At 39.7% G+C, this 18,050-nt stretch overlaps 1 long non-coding RNA gene across 1 annotated transcript in view; it reads right to left on the bottom strand.

Annotated features, from left to right (window-relative positions):
• Positions 1-540: 540 nt before the first annotated feature.
• Positions 541-18,050, bottom strand: part of LOC124789560 — a 450,818-nt gene continuing 433,308 nt past the window's right edge. Inside the window, exons 2-3 of the long non-coding RNA XR_007016134.1 lie at positions 11,179-11,313; positions 541-623 (exon numbers count right to left, since the gene is read on the bottom strand). This is a non-coding gene — a long non-coding RNA (uncharacterized LOC124789560). The remainder of the gene's footprint in view (positions 624-11,178; positions 11,314-18,050) is intronic.

An 18,050-nucleotide genomic window follows, 5' to 3' on the forward strand; every position in this document is an offset into this window, starting at 1 on the left:
ATGAAGATTCAAAGGCGGGATAGAGACAATAGTTTTTTTGTCTCTGCCCCAAATTTTAGACATGTCCACCAACTTGTACACTGCCCTGTTTTCGGAAACAAAGAATCTGACTAGCAAACTCTTATGACTGCAGTTTCAAAATAATTCAAGCCACCTTCCTTTATTAAGTTTGTATCACTAAAACAATTACGGATGAAATAAAGCTGAGGTAGAAATCACATGCAGAAATTATGAGGTAAAGCCACAATTAACTGAAAATTATAAATAATGTTTGTTCAATATTTGTTGATTTCTTTCGGCGAAAATGTAACATATATTAATACATTCTGACATAACAAATAATAAACAGCTTCATGCTTTTTCGTTACAAAAAGCACTGGGAACATAATGGCAATCGAAACATAACAAAATAATTGGAGTTATATGTTAATTTCTTACGACATAAATTTAAAAAAATCTTATTTTAAATAAAGTAACAAAATATTGCATCGTATATATTCGTATTAATATCATTTGTTGTAAGAGGTTCTGCAGCCTTACCTATTATGCAAAAAGGCCTCCTCAGGAATTTTAATCGTCCAATAGCGCCTTGGTACCTAGATCTACAACCAGAGGACCACAGCCTGAAAATAATTACGTCAAATATATTCGTCAGTTACGTAAAATACAGCGACAAATGAAATGAAATTGTAAACTGTGAGATTTTCCTACATAAAACTTAGCATAAAAGTTTGTATAGTTAAGAGAGCGCCAAAATGTAAATGTTCCAGGGAATGGTGTTTACAATAATCCTCCTACACTGAGAGCTTATTTTTATTTTCGTCTTTACTGAAAATTTATTAACAACGGTGCTGTCGGAAAACCGATGAACTTTTCGTGTTCCTCTCTCGGTAAGACTCATTAACCATATATTTTACACATCTTAAAAATTTTGGCAAAAAAATATTTTTACATTTGCTTTGAGTGAATGAGGTTTCGTATAGGTAGTGACGTGTTTTATAAATACATTTCTGATACTCTAAAATAAAGACTGTTGTTCGTAAGCAATTGAATCAATCCGGTGCTTAATATATAAGTTTACTTTTATGTAAATTCATGTAAACGTATTTGCGTTTCCTTTGTAACAGTGAACTGGCAGAGCCCATTTGGAAGTTTTCAGTCTTTCGGGATCACAGTAAAAATCGATAAGGAGCACGCGATCTGTTGCATCTCACAGTTCTCGAGCAACCTGTCTTACACGTGTCATATGGTGACAAAATACCGCGCATGGTTGATATACGAGAAGTGATCAAGAAATGCGCTGCATAATTTCTTTTAGAAGCAAAGCAATTTGATTTGCTCCCCTTCAATGTGCTGTCCTTGGTTAGCAATGCAGTTACCCCACAGTCATTTCTGGAAGGGAGCTCCGCTTCTCTTTCGTGGCCCTCTCAATGTCAGGAATGGCGTCAAAAAGTTTCCTTTTAACCACGGTTTTAATTTTTGGGAAGAGCCAGAAGTCGCATGGTGCTAAATCTGGTGAGTAAGGCGGACGTGGAACACTTTCTCCGGCCAAAAACTCGCGAATCAAAAGCGAGGAGTGGCGCAGCGCGTTGTCGTGATAGAGAATGGAGCTGTTGGACCTTTTTTCTGGTCTCTTTATTCAAACGTCGTTTCGCAAAAGTCGCATTCGTCCTTGTAAAATTCTACGTTTACCACTGTTGTCCTTGAAACGGACTCTGACCGCACTATACACTCAGTATGGAAGAAAACAATGAACAAGATTTTGACTGATGTGCCAATCTAGGGTGCGGAGATTCACTGATTTTACATTGGGAACTTCGAATTTTCTTCTCAAGGTCATACGTATACATCCAACTTACATGTTCAGTTACAATTTTGGACAGGAAGTCCGGATTTGAATGAAGACGATCCTTCAACTCATTGCAAACTGACAGACGATTTTCCTTCTGTTCATCACTCAAAATGTCTGGGGACAAATTTTCATTCATTCGTTTCATTTGCAAGTTGTCAGTTAAAATGCTTGTACTGACTCGTATGAGATGCTACGTTCTACGAGAAGCTCTCTGACAGTTATTCGCCTGTCTGAACGAACAGTTTTGCCACTTTCTGCACGTTTTACTGTTTTTTTCCAGGTTAATGGGCGTCCCGAACGTTTCTCGTCTTCTAACGACTCTCTTCTCTTATAAAATCGCTCATACAACTTATAAACAGTCTTCAGAGTTACAGCATTGTCGCCATACACCGTTTTCAACATTTCCTGTGTTTCTTTGGACACTTTTTTGCATCTTGAAACTGAACTGAATGTTCACACGTTGCTCAGAATCCTTGATGAGTTACAGACGCTATAAACATAACCTCACTCTAGCGTCGCTGGACGCTGACTGACAAGTCAGAACGTGCCCAGCTTGACACTGCCAGTTTCGATGGATCAGGCTATCGGATAAATTACATCACAAGGTTTAGCGTCATCAGCTGCTGCTAAAAAAGTTCATTCACCGTATTTTTTGATCACACCTCGTATTTGGCCAACTATGATAACCAATGGTTGATTTAGAGGAGCAATACTGCCGATTAAAACGCATTAGGACTCTTAGTGATTCTACGCCGGTATAGAAAAACAGTGTTGTTTGGGTGCAACTTTGTCACCCGAAAACAGGCAATGGACTCCGCACAATAATTTGTATCACCATTGATCAGAGACTAGGTGCAACTAACGTCACATACGTAGGATGCTGTTAACCTAACAACGCAAACGGCTTCGTTTGAAGTGGTGTGGTGACGGGAAAGTATGGGCTGCTGACGAATGGTGTCGCATGCCATTTTCCAATGCTTTGGAGAAGCACTATAGTATTACTCCTGGAGTTATGGTGTGCGGAGGCATTGAGTATAGCTTCAGGTCACAGTTGGTAATGATTGAGGTATCTGTGACACCGTAACAGTTCGTGACGGACACAACATGTGATCTCGTGTTACCTGTCATGCGACAGTGTCTTGGTGCAGCACAGTGCTCGTCCACACGCAGCACATGTCTCTATGAACTGTGCCAGTTCTCAGGATATCAAGAAACAGTTACGGCAGTTGTGGGCCTTCTGGCCGCAGAAGAGTGTACATGGCTTTATGACTTTTCACATCCGAATCAGTGCTTGCATTTAGCTCAGGGAAGGAGTGACGTTAAACTGATAATTGGGCTCACAGTGCCAGGTTATTTGTAAATTTGGCTCGATTTTGTAACTACTGAAATAAAGCTGTATACCATCTCAGCCAATGAAGTTTCATTTCGTTTTCTCATCCCCTTCTGGGTGTTTAACTTTTTTTGTCACGCAGTGTAGGTCTGTGTGAGGTGGAGGTTACACCTTTAAGTTAAGTAACGGTTTAGACTTTTTACATAATACTGTTTGTGTTTCCCTTTTTTCGTTGATAAATGTATAGCTGTGGTGTTCTTTTAATCATTGACAAAGGTCTGCTTAGGAACTTGTGGGTTTTATTGTTCTGAAGAAGGTGTAGTTATCTACGCCGAAACCTAGGTTAACACCACGTACTTTTTTCGCAATCGAGGCGGGTTTCTATGTTTTTAATATATTAACCAACAATTGCTGACGCGCTGCGATGTTGAAGATTCTTAAAAGTGTAGGTTTAGTCTCTGTGTTTCCAGTTCGTTAGAACACATTCATCAGGTTCCTTTTACGCTACATCTGTGAAATCCACTACCTACTATAAATATAGTAGTTCAGTTAATATCTATCACTTGGCCAGGCTTTAAGCCATTATGCAAGATGATGTGTTTATCCATCAGAATAAGCGCGACAAAATCTTCTGAAATACATGCCATACTGAAATATTAAATTGTTTATTTGTTTAAGAAAAGTAGCCTTACATTTAAAATGCATTGTAAAACACTGTTACTTTACGAAATGTCAAGGTTTAAGATAAAATCGGTCAAAGTAACCTGATTGAACCATTACTACTTATATTTGGCTTTTGTCAACAAACTAAATGTTGTATTAGGAGTGCAAAGTTCCATAAACCACATGTTTCATAGAGAGTAACATAGTTTTCATTTGTCAACTTCAATGATGGCAGCCATTTTCAATTTATAAAAGTCACGGTATTGGTTTTGTGTCTTCAGGAAATATTAGGGAATATTGTCAGTTATCGTTCATTTGAACATTACAGCTATCATATCCACGTGTAGAGACTTTTGTTATCTACTGTTAAATTTACATATTACCATCGATTTCGTTTTGTATGTGCAAATCAACAGTGTGCTTAACTAGGAGATTAATCAAAAGTCTTCATATATAATTAATGTCAATTTCTAAACGTGTTAAGATTAAAATATCATATCTAAGTGTAATGCATTATATTTGTTTACCATTACTTATACCTGTAGTGTAATTTTGTGTGGATTTGAGGGAGAGAAGGGCCAGATTTTTCTGTGTCTATTTTTGATCTGACATTTTACTTAATGCAGAGAACATCTATAATATTACTCTGATGTCTGTTAATGACGTTTCCAATTTGGTTTCATTCTCCAGTCTGTCATTTGAAATAGACTGTCAAAAGCCTTTTCATTGTCACTTAAAAGTCTCCTGTGCTTAAATGGTCATCGTCATATAATCTATTCTTCTTTAGCTTCTCCTGTTGATTCTCCTTTCTTGAGTCCGAATTGATATTTTTCCTAAATACCCAGCAATATTAGGCTTTAATCTCTCCTTAATAATGTCTTCTAGAATTTTTGAACAATGAGATGGAAAATTCACCAAATTTATATAATTAGAGCTCCAATTTGTATTTTTTCTTCACTATGGTACTTTTCCTTTCTGCAACTCTCCTTTTCCTTTATCTCAAGCATTCTTTAGTAACTAACGAAGAATACTATCTGTTCCTGTTGCTGATGCTCGTGTTGTTTCAGGAATTATTCTACTGTAACCTGATAGTTATAGGTCCACTGTACTCATTCTTCACTACTACTGCTACTACTATTACTACTACTACTATTGTACTTATTTAATCTGAAATGTTTTCAATATTTTCTCTATCACATGATATGTTTTGGGAAATAACCTGTTCAACGATCTGCCACAGATTCATACTGGAAGAGAATGTTACCCTCTATGACCTCAATTATGTTGCTCCGAGGTTTGTTCTGCTTTTCCATTTCTTTTCGCTAGGTTCTGTACTACTTACAATGTATCTGTCATGCCTTATTTCTTTGTGCAACCAAGTGTCATTTGCTTTTTTGATTTCTTTGCATCCTAAAAAATTGGTTTTTCCCAATCTGTTTCTCTCTGTTATGAAAACTTGTATTTCTTTGACATCTGTGGTTTCCTTGCATTGACTTTCTATATATTACTATACTCCCTGTGGCTTAGTAATATTTTCTTAATCCTTTCAATTTACATTTTCCCGTATCTTGCTTATCTTCTCTGTCTCAGACCTAAATTCTTCAGTTATGTCTACACCTTTTCTACTCGTCCCTCTCGGTCTCAGTTATATATTGTTGTTGTTTAAATCTAATATCGCACTTAGCTACAATTAGTAAGTAATCACTAACAGTCTCTAAATCTGTTAGAAATTACTAGATGAAATTTGTTTGTGTTTCTTCATTAATCAAAATATATCTCTTTCTCTTGTTGCACAATGTACCTATTCATTTTTCCCATCAAAATTGATTCTCCAATACTATTATAGGCCTTTCTAAAGACCTTCTGATAAACCTATTATATAGTGTCCTACGAGGAGTGGTCAACATTCAGGGATATGACAGGAACGATTATTCGAAGAGAAATGGACTAGTATATATGGACTCAAAAATTTATTCCTTAAGAGCTCTGAATACTTCTTCATCCTCGATACTGTCAATCGAATGTCTTTTACTGGAAGCTCTTTGCTTTCCATATTTTGGGAGGCCGTAGCATGGACCAAATCAACAAAAAATTGTCTGGTAAAAACTGGCTCTACAAGGCAATCCGTAAGAGGTATGAGCAATTGTTCAATAAAAGAGATGTGTCTCACAATAACGAAGGTGAACAAGTCCTCATAGCTCTTCAGGTACTCATTTTAGAGCCCATGTTTACTAAACAATTCTTTCTTGATTTGGTCCATGCTACATCCTCTTACAATATGGAAAGCAAAGAGTTTCCAGTAAAAGATATTTGTTTGACAGTATCGAATATGAAGAAGCACTCATAGTTCTGAAGGCATAAATTTTACAGCCCATACTTACTTGCCTTTTTTGCTTCGAATGATTGTTCCTGTCATATCCCTGAATACTGATCATTTATCCTGTGACACTCTATATGGTTCAGTGTGTCTCATAATTCCTTTTCAATTTTTAGTGACTTTTTCCTATTTTATATTTTAATTTTAAATTCTTTGCAGCTTTTAGAGTTTATTTTACTGAGTAGTAACATGAGAAGCCTCTATAGTACATTTTACCAGCCATATCCTGATCCCATGATCAGTGGCCTAATTTACTTCTATTCCTTTATTCATGACATTAAATATTATTTCTCAATTACTTAGTGTTCTCATTCACTATCAGAATAACAGTATTTTACAGAGTAGCATTGTTGTGTAATGCTACAAAAATCGCTTCAGGAACTTAAGTATTATATCTCAACAAATGAACGAGCATAACAGCCCTCTTGATTAGCTGAAATAATGAGTTTAATATTAATTTGTACGCTGATGCTTTCTTACATTAACTACAGACTGAATAGCGGCGTTACAGTTAAGAGGTACCGCTAGGTGCATAAGTTTATAAAATTTGTCTCAATAAAGGTAAGGTAGATATACAGTACGCAGAATGGGAGTAGTAATTATAAATAATAATTCCATTCCATTAACGCACTCCTACTTTCGTTTAGGGGAGTGAAAATCCTGGTGTCTCCACACGGGATACTGACTTGTAGGCTGCCTTAAAAGCCGAAAGCCTGGCGTATCACTGAAACAAACAGTAAACTATCTAGATCACGAACGTCTGGGAATGTCTGAGATTTGCGTTGACAAAATTTATCTGTTATATTTAGGATGAACTAAGTTCTGGTACAACTGTGTGGTTGTATGTTTTCTATATTACTGTATCACTGTAAAGGACATATTAAGATAAATGTACTGTTGAATGCCTAGCATTTAGCGCAATGGGTCGATTGCGCTGAACTCTTTTTCGTCTTTAGTTTTGCCTTGCCGAGCAGCAGAATCTGCAGGCTTTCCCACGCTACAAGGAAATCGCTTGTGCTACATCCTTTATCGCACTGAAGGAATTAATACAAAACGAGTGTTAGAGAACATTTATCGCACTGTCTCTGACGTTCGTTTATATAGGTACTATCTTGTTGCCATTTAGGCAGTGTGATAAAATCACTGTCGTGTTCACATATAGCGAACATAAAAAATGGAAACAGAGGCAAAATAAGAAATCAACAAGGATAGCGAAAGTAAAAACGTTTACCGAAAGGCAATATTAAGAAACCCATATTACTTATTGAAGGCAGAAAAATGTGTTGATTTGGTGCGAGTATTTCCTTGGAATTAATATGAGGACACCGGCTACTTTTGTCAAATAAGATATGTGTGCATTCTATTCCCTGTTTTCTGTTCACTTCAGTACGCTCTTTCAGCAGTTTTACTTGGTGGCTGTGGAATGCTGCGCCTCATCCAGCGATGTTGGAAACGAAACAGTATGCAAGTTAATCTTACGAGAAGTAGCGAATAATTATGACACAATACAGGTGTTTAAAGTATCCCTGTCATGAAAATATCGTTTAACACATCAGGATGATTATCTCAATCCAATTAATTATCCTTTCCTACCGATCGGTAACATAAGGTACATACTGTGTGTTTTTCGTGTCGCCCTGACAACTCTGTGAAACAATGTTCTCATCTAATACCTGTACGTGAGAGCGGCAACACAGCTGTAGATCTATCTTCTGGGAAACATTCAAGGTCAGTGTTCCATATGACTATCTGTATTTGTATATTCTGTAGTTTTTCTCCGTAATTTTAATCTAGTGTCAAGATAGGTCTCGCGATATGTCTACGGATTTCCATTAATGAAGTTCCATCAAAAACTGATACCTCTTCGCCCTCTTTCCCCAAGTAAAGAGAAAATCACCAAACAAAGGGTAACAGAAATGTTGACGTCCGCATTTGTTTTCCGTACTTGTGATCGCACTTGAGGCTGTTCTCTATATGCTAGAACGCATGTTGCAATGCTGACCTGTTTTCCTTCGTATAACGCGAGCAAGCGTGCTGGTGACATGTGTGAACGTTACGTGACTACGAGCGCCGTTGATGTTTCCGCATTGCGACGTAGTTATGTATAGGTCCCTCGCATGTTGCACAACACGTAAAGCAATTACTGCAACTGCAAGAGCGGCTGTAGCTTTAATGTATGTTCCTACAATGGGCTTTTATTAATCGGATGACTATGGTTGTACATCTTCCACCAGTCAGCAACTTTTTCAACGGGACTGTTTCCCAAAAACTGGAGTGCATGTTGCAGTCCGAAGCAAAACAACAAAGCTAGTGCGAGGCTTCATTAAAATTAATAGTACTCAATTGAAGTATCTTCTTACAGTGCTAATGTATCTTCATCAAAATCTACAGTGACGTGGTTGTTTCCACACGCAGTTTTAGTTACCAGCATATAATTCCATGGTTATTTCATAATCATTAAGCTAAATTCACTTAAATGGGAGCACTATTTGGTGAGAAATATTATTTTATTAGCTTACAATGTGCAGCACGGATAGGAACACAAAATGAAACGGAAAGAGTAAAGCCGACAATCTATGGAAATAAGGAATCAACTTAGATACTACTGACAAAATGAAAACCGAACACTTTTTGAAGGTGTGTAACCTAGCAAGTCTGAAGGTGCACGCCTTCATGAGCCACTGAACATCTGTATACTGTGTAAGTGGATGAACACAATTTAATGTGAAGTTTGCAACACCTTACCTGATAAAATACTGTAATTTACAACTGATAAACTTCAAAGCCATTCCTTCGCACAAGGCTTCAATATACTCTTTTCGTAACTCTTTGTAGATCTCATTCTGTACACTTGTAACCCTTAAAACTAAACTTCAGCAGCCATCATAAAATATTAAAAACTTCATGTCCCACCACATTTCACATCCCCTCCGTTTCTAGACTTTCACATCTTCTACTGTCAAAGCTAACCCCGTGAATAGACATCTGCTCCTTAAATGTTGTTATCTACGATACTGTTTCCCATATGGGATCAGAGTTCCGTGTCCTTTGCCAATATATCCCACAGTTGATAGTTAAAACTGAGATAGTGTTAAGCTCCTGTATTGCTTGACACTTTGAGTCGATTGTTGTCCTTACTGTCGTGGGCTTTAAGTCGGACGCTAGTTTGATACAGCTCTCAGTGCTAGTCTACCCTTCTTCAGGTCTCATCATCTCCACATGCATACTATGTCTTACATCCATTTCAACCTGCATACCACTGCCAAGCCCGTCCCTTCCACCCTGTCCCTTTCCAATCTTCTCTTCATTACCAAATTAATTATTCCTTGATGTCTTTGGATATGTCCTGTCGACCGATCCCTTCTTTTAGTCAATTTGTTTCATGAAGATCTTTTCTCGTCAGTTCGATTCAGTATCTCTTAATTAGTAACTCAAGTTTTTAGTCACTTATTGTTGACGTTTCACATATACTTAAGGATCCATTTCCAGCAAATAACTCAGAAAAGACTACCTAACACCTAAATTTATGTTTGAGGTTAACATATTTCTTACTTTCAGAAATGCTTTTCTAGATACTGCGAGGCTGCCTTTTACATGCTCTCTTTCCTCGGTCAGTCATTTTTGTTGTTGCCCAGAACGCAAAACTCATCCACTGCTCTTAGTATTACCTTTATTTACCGAGTTCTCTCACTGTCGCCTCTTTTACTCCACCGACATTTCATTACCCCTACTTCACTTTTGTAGATGTTCCTCTTACAACCTCATCTCAAAACGCTATGTACTCCTTTCAACTTATAAGTCTTTTGGCGTCCCTTCCAGAATCACAATGTGTTAATCAAATCGTAAAATTTTTATTTTTGCTATTAATTACATACTTCTGAAGTCGTTAATGAATGTCATGTCTAATTAATGTAACTTAAAGAGATTTAAAATAAGCCATAACATTAAAGTTGCTACGTCATCAATTCTAGAAAGAAAAAGGAAAAACACAATTAAATGGGTTTGTCTTTTGAGAAAGCTTTTGAAAATGTTAATTGTCATGCGCAAATAGTACAGAAAAGACCTAAGCCAAACATGTAGAGACGATCCCTAGAGTGAATTTCTTTCTCTGTTATAATCAAATGCTATTATAATAATCACAATAATCAGGGCGTAAATTTCTTTGAACTCGTGAATTTTAGGACTTATTTTCCACACGTGAAAGAAGAAAATACACGTATATAGACGTGCATCTGGAACGCTTTATTTCTATCTCCTAACCTATAAATCAATGAAGGAAATTCACGGGAATAGAATATACCATGAAACCACTTTCAACTCATTCTTCCACGTAATACTCAAAATTATACCTTGCTCAAGTAGAACTTCTAAATAAGAGATTCTATGGCATTTGGATAGGAAGAGGTGAAGCAATTTCCTTGCCTCTGCTATATCCGGGCATAAACCCACTAATCTTTTTTCTGTTCTTTTTTATCTTTTTTTGGTGGTGGGGGGAGGGGAGAGAGAGACTTTAAATCTCTTGTATATTGAAAACCGCTGAAAAAAGCAGACTATCATCAAACACGCTTTACGGGAGGCTGCGAAATAATACACACTACTCCAAATATATATCAGCACATTCGGATTCAGTGGGACGAGGGGTTGATGCATGTAAGGAAGAGTTTGATATCGTTTGCTGGTGGTACTGTTCCCGTGAGTTTCCCGCGATTAAGGCACTACGAACAGGTGTAGAAAACAGAAATAAGGTGTTTCTAGACACATGTGAATATGACATTTTCTTACGTGATGAGTAAAGAATGTGTCCAGAAACATGAACCGTAACTTAATAGTAAAAGAGTTTTGTTGAAGCTGATCTGGAAACTTAGTAAGGACTGTCTCTGGTCTTACAAGCTTTGTTTGTTATAATAACCATTCTTTAACGTGATGACAGAAATGAAATGCAATCAATACACTCACCTCAGGCAAAATTCTATACTAAACCAAATTACGACTACGAACTCCATGTAGAAAAGGATGGCTCTGGCGTCTTCTTCGTACTCTTGTATCGTAGAGAAAACGCTCAAGGCGAGGCACGTGAAGACCATGCAGAAACTGAAACAAACAGGAAAAACGGAAACTGACACACCGGAATCGTGCACCAGACAGACGAAATTTCATAGCTCGTTATTGTTATTTTATGAGGAGATGAAAGAGTCCTGGAATAAAGCATCTATCACAGAAGTCACGTATGCGGATAACTTAAACTGTATAATTATATTTAGAGCTTCTTCATAGTATATCAAGAGGATACGAACAAGGGAATAAACGAGAAGATTGTACGTATATGTGTATACAAGGTGTTTCAAAAGGTTCACTGTAACTTCAGTGTGTTATAGCACCCGAACTGATTAAGATATTCACACCATGTTTAACTGATGTGACACACAAATTCAAAAAATTCTGTTTGAATGTGTTCCAGGTTGCCGTGAGTGTTGGATAATGATAACAGTTCAAGAAACGTCTCAGTGTGTGGAGTGATTTATTCAGACCAAGTGGGACACGCAGGTTCAAAGGAACTTCCAAACATGGTATAGGAAGCAACTACCATGGAGGGCGTTGATGCGCCGATGGTATAGAAACTATATGCAGACAGGAAAAATTGATGTGAGGCGTCATCCTGGACGGCCTGGAACAAGTGAAGCCGACATACAACGGATACTGTTGGTTTTTCAACTATCTCCACAGACACCTTTCCGGAGGGCATCGCAGGGGCTGCAGATCTTTAGGGCGACCGTGCACTGGATCTTTCGAAAATGTTTACAGATGCGTCCATACCGATTACAACTGCTGCACGCATTGAAAGCAGATGACAAGCCACAGCGTGTACGTTTTGTTGTGGAAATTCTTCACTGTTTAGGCGAGAACAGAAATTTTCTAAACAACCTAGCATTTTCCGACTAAACGACGTTACGCGTGTGTGGTAAGGTAAACAAATATAATGCTCGTATCGGGTACAGGCTACTAATCGATTGATTGGCTCGGGTGGTCCAATTCTCTGGTCTCCTAGCTCGCCTGACGTTACACCGACAGATTTCTTTCAGTGGCGTAAGTCAAGGACAGGATCTACCTAACGCCTGCCAGCCAGATTGATTTAAAGAACCGAATCGTTACTTCCAATGCCACAGTTGACGCGAGTATTTTGCGCCGAGTGTGGATAGACATTGAATACAGACAGCTCTTATGCGCGCCATCACGGGCACACATTTTGAAACTGACTGAAACAAACGTTGTGAGATAGTGAGCACATAAGCCAAACAAGGTGTTAATAGCTCAACTAGACTGGATGCTATAATACATTAAAGTTGTACCGTACCTTTTGAGACACCGTATTTATATATGCAGTTCTCGCTTAACCCGAGACATATAACTATCTCAAAAACGAGGCACAGTACGAAGAAAAAGACATTCTAGGTGAAAAGTTGATATTAATAAAGGAGACATCCGTGTATGCTACAAATGGCCACTTCCCAACTACGCCTCATGCGTGGGCGTGGTCACTTTATATCTTAAAATCGTAACCCCCTTCTTTTAACGCATTTTCGGATTGTATGCCAAAACATACACACTGTTTACTCAAACCATTGTTTCCCAATCGAGTTAGATTGGGCTGTAATTCACAAATATCAAGTGTGCATGTTTTCCAATTAAAAACCGATGCATTTGAGTCTATACTTCGTTTACGATCTAAATGTAAACCTTTGTGTTCTATCAGTCGATATTTGCACACGAAATTTACCTTAGTGTTCGAAATTTGATTGTTTAGTACAATATGGTTAGCTGCTTCAGTGTATGATTAGAAGCTACGTTTAGCGTGAACCAGGACCAACGACGTGGACTAATAGTTTCCTGTTCCCATCGGAATTCTAGATTTAGATGAGTCCCCTTTCCACTGGCCATTGGGGTACTTAATATTGATGAGCCCCTTGCCTATCACCACTGCATGCTTGATGGTTCAAATGGCTCTAAGCGTTATGGGACTTAACATCTGTGGTCATCAGTCCCCTAGACGTAGAACTACTTAAACTTAACTAACCCAAGGACATCACAAACATCCATGCCCGAGGTAGAATTCGAACCTGCGACCGTAGCAGCAGCGCGGTTCCGGACTGAAGTGCCTAGAACCGCTCGGTCACAGCGGCCGGCTTCAATGTTAGATCTCGGTGAGTATCCATAGCAGGTGCGCCTGCCACTGCCACTCCATGGACACTTTATCTTATTACAAGAGTCTCGTTTTGTATTCCACCGGTAGCCACATAGCTGCCAGCACGAGCGTTACGTCGGTTGGATGGAAATGCACACCGAAATAAGTTAATCTGATAGCAAGGTTCGAGGGGAGCCACTGAAAGCAAATATTCCGATGGGTTCAGGACTCTCCACAGTCAACACCGTAAGGAACGAAGGTCTACGTTACCATGTAAGTAGCTTTTTTGGCAGAAATTCCAATGTCTCGCATTATTATTTGTACTTTATATACAAGCTCAGCGCCTGCTGCTTCGTTGCGTAGACTGTATGATCTGAACATGTCTTTTGCGTTTTTGTGGTGTCTTTTTATATCTAACCGAGTAGTTAAATTACAATTTTCATAGATTTAGCTTTAATATTTTATTATGTAACGAAATATTTCCATAAAAACTTTCATCCCCCATTTCACCCTCGTATGGTTTGAATTCCAAAATACAGTGACACACGATTTTTAAAATTCATAACAAAGAAGCCAAATACAAATTTTCATCGATTTAGCTTTGAAAATGCTTTCATAATGTAAGTTTACAAAATTTTTAATGCTCTATTTCACTCCCTTAGGAGGTAGAATTCCCAGAAACATTGAGACACATATTTTTATTTGCAACCGAGAAGCCAAGTGCCAATTTTCATCGATATAGCTGTAGAAATAAAGTAGTAGTTCTCTAATAAAGAATTATGTTCGTAAAAACTTTCATCCCCGATTTCAACCCCACAGTGGGTATATTGCCGAAAATGCTAAAACAGGATATCTATTTCTTTACTTAAAATTTCCGGGCTGATAGGCCGTGGTCGATGTATAAAACTCTCCCCTGACGTTTCGTCTCCAACTGCGGGAGACGAAACGTCAGCGGAGAGTTTTATACATCGACCACGGCATATCAGCCCGTGAAGTTTAAATGAAGACAATACCGGCCATGAAAGCCTACATTGTATGATCGATATCTCTTTATTTCTGATCGAGAAACCAAATACTAATTTTCGTAGGTCTAGATTCAAAAATGCGACGTTTATTAAAAAAAAAAACTTTCATTCCCTATTTCACCCCTCTTAGGGGGAATTTCGAAAAATCTCTTCTTAATCGACGCTTACATTGTATAACATTCTGGGGCCTCGTTCAGGACTAGATGAGAAAGGGATATTCCGATCATATATAAAACAGTTTTTCGGAACATTTCGTAAATCACATACAGCTGCAGAGGAGGACACACAAACCATAAGGCACCATTGTTTGTTTTCGTATATCAGAAAAAGAGATTCACTGCAACTAGTGCCGCCCATTTGTTATAAAAGATTTACGAGGGGTAGTCACAAAAATTTTGATATAAGGGGCGATCAAAACATTTTCGTTTGAAGGTCGTGCAGATCACAATCGATATTCCAATCAGGCAAAATTGTGGTGAGCACCGAGACAATGATCCCATTGACGCACGGGGTTGAAGATTCCCGTCTTGTAAAACACCGCTTCCTGTTGCGTGACCTCGTCCAACAGGAATCGTAGACCCTTTAGGGCCTTTTTTAAGGGACCGAAGGGGTGATGTATGGGTAGAGATCAGGACTATAGTGCGGGTGCTCGAGTTTCTCCTCCTTCAGTTGGCGTAACTTTTACGTTATGACCTTTGCGATTGGGGTTGTGCGTTATCATGATGCAAAAGCACCATTATCGCACCATTCCACAACGATAGTTATCATATAGGCAGTCCCACACATGTTCTTCATTCTCAGACAGATATCTACCGGTATTTGTCCTTCGGCAAGAAAAGAATAAAAGCACATTGGTATTGTTTGGACGCATTTCGTAATTACATCGCCAAAGTTCACATTTCTGCATTTGCTGCAGGCACGTGAGAAAGAGACGAATGCCACACGTATTCATTGGTTACGTTTCGGTGTTTATATATCCGCATTGGAGTCGGGCTACGTTGCATAAACGTTGCTGCAACTCCCTCAAATGGAAACTTTTTCATCACCCGCGGTTGTGCGGGCCTAATACGCTGCTGAAGGGACTAAAATAAAATAGCGCAGTCCATCGATAAAGAGGAGTATCGCGCGGTGATTTTTTCTGTCTTAAATGGGAAATACGTCGCAACAATCCAGGGTGAGTTGGTGGAAATGTATGGAAATAATGCACCGTCATACGGCATAGTAATTACATAGTGCAGACGATTCCATTGTAATCAAACAAAACTGAATGACGAACGATGAAAAGCCAGACTATCTCTCTGTGAAGAACCGAGAATCACAAGAGAAGTGGAGGTCATGATGCTCAAAGACTAGCATATAATAAACGAGGCAATAGTGGAAATAATGAAAACAAGTCATGGGTCAGTTTAAAACATCTTTCACGACATTTTGAATTTGACAGATCGCTGGCCAACTGCGTTTCGCGACTGCCAACGACCATTCAAAACGTCCACTGAACTGAGGCATGCCAATCTAGATGACTTCTGGGGTATCCACCTAGCCATCAGGAACGACAGGTGGATTGTTGCCCGCTCTTTTTTTGAGTTAATCACGGCAGGGTGCTGACAGACTATGCTCATAAGAGGCAGTGCATGAAATAGATTGGGCGCTGATGACCACGCTGTTTAGCGCCCGAAAACCTCAAACCACACACACATGAAATAGAAATGAGCGTTTGGCGTCATTGGCCGGGAGACCCCTTGTGGGCAGGTCCCGCCGCCTTGGTGCATGTCTTATTACATTCGACGCCACATTGGGCGACTTGCGGGCCGGACGGGGCTGAAATGTTGATGAAGACAACACAACACCCAGTCCCTGAGCGGAGAAAATCCCCGACCCAGCCGGGAATCGAATCCGGGAGCGCAGAACGGCAATCCGTCACGCTGACCACTCAGCTATCGGGGCGGACAGGGCAGGCTATCATAGGTGCTTAGTACTGAAATCTCCTGACAGTGCTAATGGAGGTTATGCTCCATATTAACGCCCCATGTCGTTCTGCACAGGGTGCAGTCACACACACTGGTTTTTGGGCTGTCAGGCTTTATCTCAGTCCCGTATTCAGCTGACATGGCACCCATGGTTCTTCCTTATTGCTCTGGCGAAGAAACCGTTATGTGCCAGGCACTTCTTGAATGACAAGATATGATATTCGAGGTGGAACGGTTCTTGATCAGTCAAAATTCAATCATACACAGTCAATGTCTCCAACAACTAATCCGTCGTTGGGACAAATGTGTCACACTGTAGGTTAAATGTTTAGAGAATTTCTAATACAATCATCAAGTCTTATGATTGCAGCTTTATTTATCGAGGTGTTAATTGAAACTGTGCGGTTCAGTCACACTGATATGACCACCGCCTATGCTCGACGGCAACGTGCAATAATCACTCAAAAACGGCAGATGACACCTTTAGCCCAGGAGGGTATATACAGCCTGTGGAGAGAGCGGATAGAACAGTGCATTCGTTATAATGCGTAATTTATCTGACGTCGAAAACGGCATGATCGTTGGCTTTCGCACCAAAACAGCCAAGCCAAGCCTGTAAAATGTTCATATGCTGCCATGGTTAAAGTATACTGTGCACGACAAAATGGCGTTATCTAAAACCGTCACCGAAGTAACAGTGGTGCACCACGAGTCGTAGATGCCAGTGGTGAAAGATGGATGTGGAGGCGTTTATGGGCGAATAGACGTACAACTGTTCAGCAGATGACCGCCAATATGAACCAAGGGGCCATCAACAGTGCTTCCTCAACTACCGTTCAGCGGACATTGCTGCGTATGGGCCTCCACAGCAGGCGCCTGGTTCGTGCACCCATGGTGATTGCTGTTCACTGGCGACGGAGATTGGAATTTGCACTCCAGTACAGCAACTTCACGTACACTGAGTAGTGGCGATAGGTGACTTTTGCACATGACAGATGACCGTTGCCGTGGGCCGCGTGATACTTATAAAAGGAAACACTCTGCCACAATCGTCGAAAAGGTCTACGGCGAGGAGCGAGCGTTGTGGTGTGGGGAATGTTTTAGTGGAATTCCCTGAGTGATCTCGTCATTCTGGAAGGCACAATGGACCAACCCAAGTATGATATTTATCTTTGTGGACCACGAACACGATTACTGCAGTTTGTTTTTCCATGGCACAACGGCATCTACTAGCAGGACAATGCAATTTGTAAAACTGATCGCAGTATACATGCGTGGTTCGAAGACTAGGATGAGTTTACCCTACTCACCTGGCCACCAGACTGTCCGAATGTGAACCTAATCGTGAATCTGTTGGACCACCTCTATTGGGCTACTTGCGCCATGGATCCCTGTCCGAGAAACAAAGCACAGCTGGCCATGGCCCTAGAGGTGGTATGGTTCCCCTGTTGATACGTTCCAGAATCTTGTTGAATATTTTCGTGCGCCTCTCGCAGCAGTCCGCGCTGTGGAAGGTGGTTGTTCAGGCTTTTGAAACGTGCTCACATTAATGTGACTGGACAGTGTATAGACTACCATCCGTACATAAATTACAGTGAATCTATCCTCAACCCAAGGTTGGTTTCTAGCGGTTCTAGGCGCTCAGTCCGGAACCGC

The sequence above is a fragment of the Schistocerca piceifrons genome, chromosome 3 (genome assembly GCF_021461385.2).
Source record: "Schistocerca piceifrons isolate TAMUIC-IGC-003096 chromosome 3, iqSchPice1.1, whole genome shotgun sequence".
Taxonomy (NCBI): Eukaryota; Metazoa; Arthropoda; class Insecta; order Orthoptera; family Acrididae; genus Schistocerca; species Schistocerca piceifrons.